The 6,096-nt window shown below is 43.9% G+C and overlaps 1 non-coding gene across 1 annotated transcript; it reads right to left on the reverse strand.

The window, feature by feature from the left end:
- Positions 1-4,674: 4,674 nt before the first annotated feature.
- On the reverse strand, positions 4,675-4,749 carry Trnas-cga (transfer RNA serine (anticodon CGA)). The gene has a single exon. It is a non-coding gene; the product is annotated as a tRNA-Ser (tRNA).
- Positions 4,750-6,096: the final 1,347 nt, after the last annotated feature.

Consider the following 6,096-nt stretch of genomic DNA (forward strand, 5'->3'; position numbering starts at 1 on the left):
TTAAAGTTCTATAATTATAAGAACAACTTCTTTTAGATTCTGAGATCACCTCCAATACAGTACACAATGTCAGGTAATTATCATTATATGATTTTGGTTTCAGTGACTTTGATAATTATGACGAAATTACAGATAATGTGGTTTCTTATGACACAGATGTGGTCGGTCACTGTTCATCTCGTGTGTTTCTTCATCTGATGTGACGTTGATGTCCAGTTAGCTCTGATGAAATTGTAGGGATACGGTATCTGACGTAGGTCACTAGAAGGAAATGACTAAAGTGCGTCCCACCTAGCATCAAATTTTTCCTAACTTGGCGCTCGATATGTTTTATATGTTTTATATTTCTTGGCGTTAACTTTTCTTTCTTTTTTTGTGACGTATGTATTAATTTTTTATACCAGGGAATCATTATTCCTAAAGATAGTAACTAATCAGTTTATTGCAACTTCTAAATGGTCCTATTTACTGTAGAGTTGTGGCAAGCATCCTCTCGTGTTCTATACCATATTTTCGACTTGTTTTTAAGAGGATGAATCCCAATAATCCTTACACTACAAAGCACAAATGTTACCACTGCCTTCACAATACTAGGCTTCTTCATTCAAACTACAGTCCCCCAGTAGGTCACAGCTGGATGTTAAGGCATCGCAAAAGACCACTGAGTTTTGTGAGTTTTACTGTACAGGCATTTTCACTCTAAGTAGATGTCCCAAAGCACTGATAACTCTATGCAAACGCCGCTGTTCTCGGCCATCGGCCATTGCGTTGCCCTTGGTGAGAGGTAATGCCTCAAATTTGTTATTCTCGGCAAACTCTTGACACTGTGGATCTCGGAATACTGAATCCCCTGACAAATGGCTCAAATGGCTCTGACCACTATGAGAGGTCATCAGTCTCCTAGAACTTAGAACTACTTAAACCTAACTAACTTAAGGACATCACAAACATCAATGCCCGAGGCAGGATTCGAACCTGCGACCGTAGCGCCTAGAACCGGCTGGCGAATCCCCTAACAATTTCCGAAATGGAAAGTCCCAATGTTCCAACTATAAATCCCCGTTCAAACCCTGTTGAATCCCGTCGTGCGGCCATAATCACGTCGGAAACATTTTAGCATGAATCATCTGCGTACAAGTGACAGCTCCGCCAAAACACTGCCCTTTTATACCTTGTGTACGCGATAGTACTTGTAGTGTTGGCAGAAGAGCCAACACTGTGTTTCTAGAGGAGGCCGAAATGCACGCGTTTAATTACACGCTGACTGGCGTGAGGTCTGGCACAGGACAATATCTTGAGAATTGCAAATAAAGTACGTAGATGATGTAATACTTAACTTTAATCCACAATTGTACAACATCTCTCTTGACGGTACATGTTATAACCACAATATATATAGCAAAGGATTATGGCGCCTTGCTAGGTCGTAGCAATTGACGTAGCTGAAGGCTATGCTAACTATCGTCTCGGCAAATGAGAGCGTATCGGTCAGTGTAGCTTCGCTAGCAAAGTCGGCTGTACAACTGGGGCGAGTACTAGTACGTCTCTCTAGACCTGCCGTGTGGTGGCGCTCGGTCTGCTATCACTGACAGTGGCGACACGCGGGTCCGACGTATACTAATGGACCGCGGCCGGTTTAAAGGCTACCACCTAGCAAGTGTGGTGTCTGGCGGTGACACCACACTACTGCCATCTGTATATGTGCCTATCGCTACCGCATGACACCTTGTCACCACAGAGTTTGCCGCCGTGTGCAAAACCGTTCGTGTAGCGTTTCTTGTTGACATAATCCCAGAAATACTATCTCATAACCTCAGCTGGCTGGTACGAGACAAAGGATGCTTTGAATGATAATAAAAATAAGCTTAGATGGGAAGGAAGAAGTGTTATGACAAGACGATGAAAACAGTGACTACAGGAGATCTCAGCACACGCGTTGGGAGTTCGACTACGAGTTCAATGTAACCAAGGGCGTACTTCTTTTCTCAGTCTGTTCTCCCAATTGTGACGATTCCGCAACGCCGTCAGTGCAGCAGCCGTGCATACTGGGCTGGCGGACAATGCCGCTCTCTGGCTGCTGTGACGGCGTGACCAGCCAACAGCATGTCGCTGCCGGCAGTCCAGTGGCGGAGCGGCAGCGACCAGGCCGAAGCCTCCTGTCGTTGACTCTCCACGATGAATTATGGCACCAATAACTGTAGCGCCCGCTGTGGCATGCACCTTTATTGTTCGCGGAAACCGCGAGCAATTGCAGTTGTCAGGTCCGCTGTGCTGCTGCGCCAAATACAACGTGATCCCAGTCCCAGTTACTGGCTTTGGGCTGTTTGGGCAATAAACAGTGATGTCGTCGCCTCGAACGGATCCTTTTTTTTTTCATTCATCCGGCAAACTAGTTTTTGTTTCAAGCCTTCATAGCCATTTGTGAAGCGCAACTAGCTACACTTTAGCCGTGACTCAATATGAATAATTCGTGTGAAAATAAAAAGAAATATGATGTATATAAACTACATTACTGCGACTTGTTCAAGTAACCGATTAATATTACTGATTTGCAAATGTACAATAAAATGCTGTACCCTGTCTAGAAGCAAGTTGCTACATCAATTGCAGTGCTAGTGATACACGTGTAATTAATGAGAAACTACCTTAAAAAGTCTGGGTAGCATAATAAACCCACCACCAAATAGTTGGCTTCGCAAAGAGAACTTAATGAAGGACCAAAATTAAAATGCCTTTCCAACGCTGGGCTAAGAAATTTGACAACTTACTGACTACAATATTTTTATGATCTTATGTAACTCGCGTAAAGTAAAGTCATTACCGTTCTTGTACTCGAGTTCATTTTCAAGTACTGCATTCCAGGGAACCTGAATGTGTCAGACGTGTCACGTTTGATCATTGGTATTTACTGTATTTTCCACGCATTGGATGTCACGCTTACTGCTCTGCCCTGATAGAGTATCTTTAAAAAATGTGTAACGTATTCATTTGACTGCGTATGTATAAGAATGTAGCTGGATCGTGTGAATAGGGCTTTTTTGGCGTGCCTGTCATTTTCAGTTTGTGAAGCTCGACTTCAATTTGTGATAGAAGAGGACTTAATACCTGTCCTTAAATAATGTGTCCATTTGAGCTACAAACAATTTTTTATTTCAATAATTGGAACTGCTTCTAAAGAAGCGTTTTTTCTGAATTTACCAATTGTATTGTGTTGGCAATTACTATTAGGTGTAAATGTTCAGTGGGCAGTATTGATGACACTGAACAAACATTAAATATAGTTTAATGTGTGATATTGCTGTGATACTTGCATTTTAAAAGCATCAGTGTGTGTAAATCGCCTACCTTTCACACTTCTTTTGCATTTGCACGAGTACGAACTGCCTTAACAGTTAAATTAGCACCTAACACCTCTTTTCTAAGCCTGGAGGATCTAGCTGATCACGATTTCTGTGCAGTACTTCCACTCTTCTATTACTGTGAGGAGCGTTCAGTAACGCAGCAACTTTTCTGAAATCAGACTGATTTTATTCTCGATTGCAACACATTGTATTATTGCCCACTCTTTCTACTACGACAATATATTTTTCATCATAATCTCCGTTCCATTTGACGTCCTTATGCCACCTTACTGAGAGAATCTGTATGCCCGCGTGGTACTACTCTACTGGTCGACGTCCAAGCCAACGTCTCGCTGCATCAATAACCTCTCCATCATCCGAAGTCCGCCCCCGGTAGCTGAGTGGTCAGCGCGACAAATGTCAATCCTAAGGGCCCGGGTTCGATTCTCGGCTGGGTCGGAGATTTTCTCCTCTCAGGGACTAGGTGTTGTGTTGTCCTCATCATAATCATTTCATCCCCATCGACGCGCAAGTCACCGAAGTGGCATCAGATCGAAAGACTGGCACCCGGCGAACGGTCTGCCCGACGGGAGGCCCTAGTCACACGACATCACCAAATTCCTGCTTCCCGCGGAGTGCATCCCTCATTGGGCCAAACAGACGGATTTCGGAATGTGCGAGATCCGGGTTGTAGGATGGAAGAGGAGGAACACTCGAATGAAGTTCTGTGAGCTCCACTCGCGTACGCAGAGTTGGGTGAGGCCTTGCGTTTTCTTGGAGAAGTTCATTTGCATCCATAGATAATTTCGAATGAGTGTGTGCGTACATTCCAATATTGCAGATGTATGCTGCCGGCCTGCACGCGGAAGGTCGCATAGGTTTGCGCGACCTAGTCGGCTACGATGACAGACGTCCAACGACTCACTGTGCTTTTGTTCTCTTCCAGGTCTCCGCATACATCCTATAGTATCTGCTATGATCTCGTTTTCCGCCAAGAGAAACTCTGTGGCAGCTGTCTGCGTGGAACGCACCACCATTACAGACGCAATTTTGAAAGCAAATATAGCGCTGCTACCTACCGGAGCTTCATGAAATTATAGGGGCTGAAACAATATTATTCCACGATGTCCCACAGTAAAATCCACATTTTTTCAACAGAAACGGGCCGAGTAAAAGAAAACGCTGTATTATCTACTGAAAGCCCCTCGTACAAGCTCACTTGATCGTGAGATTACTGCTACGGAAATCATGACAGAATCAAGTCTCCAGAATGAGATTTTCACTCTGCAGCGGAGTGCGCGCTGATATGAAACTTCCTGGCAGATTAAAACTGTGCGCCCGACCGAGACTCGAACTCGGGACCTCTGCCTTTCGCGGGCAAGTGCTCTACCAACTGAGCTACCGAAGCACGACTCACGTCCGGTACTCACAGCTTTACTTCGGCCAGTACCTCGTCTCCTACCTTCCAAACTTCACAGAGCTTCTGTAAAGTTTGGAAGGTAGAAGACGAGGTATTGGCAGAAGTAAAGCTGTGAGTAACGGGCGTGAGTCGTGCTTCGGTAGCTCAGTTGGTAGAGCACTTGCCCGCGAAAGACAAAGGTCCCGAGTTCGAGTCTCGGTCGGGCACACAGTTTTAATCTGCAAGGAAGTTTCAGAATCAAGTCTATTTTACTTTAGTTACACTCAACGAATTTTCCTAAATGGGTCAAATAGCTCTGAGCACTATGCGACTTAACTTCTGAGGTCATCAGTCGCCTAGGACTTAGAACTAATTAAACCTAACTAACGTAAGGACATCACGCACATCCATGCCCGAGGCAGGATTCGAACCTGCGACCGTAGCGGTCGCTCGCCTCCACACTGTAGCGCCTAGAACCTCACGTCCACTCCGGCCGGCGATTTTTTCTAAACATGAGGTCTTTAGATATAGCAGCGTGACAGGACATTTCCTCTTTCGACTACTACTTTCTGAACAAATTCTTCACCTGCCCCTTTCTCGCCGACATTTTTTAGTCATAAAAGAAGATAGGATAAATGCTGCAAGATAGGATATTTGTTTTAATATTCGCCAGTTTCAGATGGACAAAGAGTGCCGCAAGGTGCTTCAACGATGAATGTTCCTTGAACGAAGTAACAAGAAAATCTGAAATACTCCAGATTAGTAAACATTTTGCCACTTTCTTCAACTCAAACACACTTCTTTAACTTGATCAAGAATGTGGAATTAACAACGTACATCTCTAACTCATGTTTAAAGTCGGTAATGCGCTACGACAGAAATATGTACATCTTTATTTTACGGTAATTCACACGGGATCGGCATCATTTGCATTTCTCCGTTGAGGCGATGAAACGTAAACAAAGACTCGTGGACGCGAGGAAGTACAGGTCTTAATGATACATATTAGGGAGCCTCATTTGAAATAATGAAAAGACAACGGTGTATATCAAACGCAAATAAGAGTGTAGAAGAGGAGTACGTAATGAAGTGGGACGAGATACTACTTGGAAGCCGAGACGGTAGGTATATACGAAATGAATGTCCTTTGTGTTACCTCTTTTAATTAATCTGTTAACTTAATACATGCTGCGCAAACACGCTAAGGAAAGAGTCAGCTCTGGAAGTTCATTTGCTGCTGTAATATTATGCGTTATCAACACAAGGTAGGAAATAAAAAACGCGCATCTCATTAAAGTTTTATGTATATTTATCACATCCGCCAACGGTGCGTTTTACACTGAGATTTCCTCAGTT

The sequence above is a fragment of the Schistocerca serialis genome, chromosome 2 (assembly GCF_023864345.2).
Source record: "Schistocerca serialis cubense isolate TAMUIC-IGC-003099 chromosome 2, iqSchSeri2.2, whole genome shotgun sequence".
In the NCBI taxonomy this organism is placed as follows: Eukaryota; Metazoa; Arthropoda; class Insecta; order Orthoptera; family Acrididae; genus Schistocerca; species Schistocerca serialis.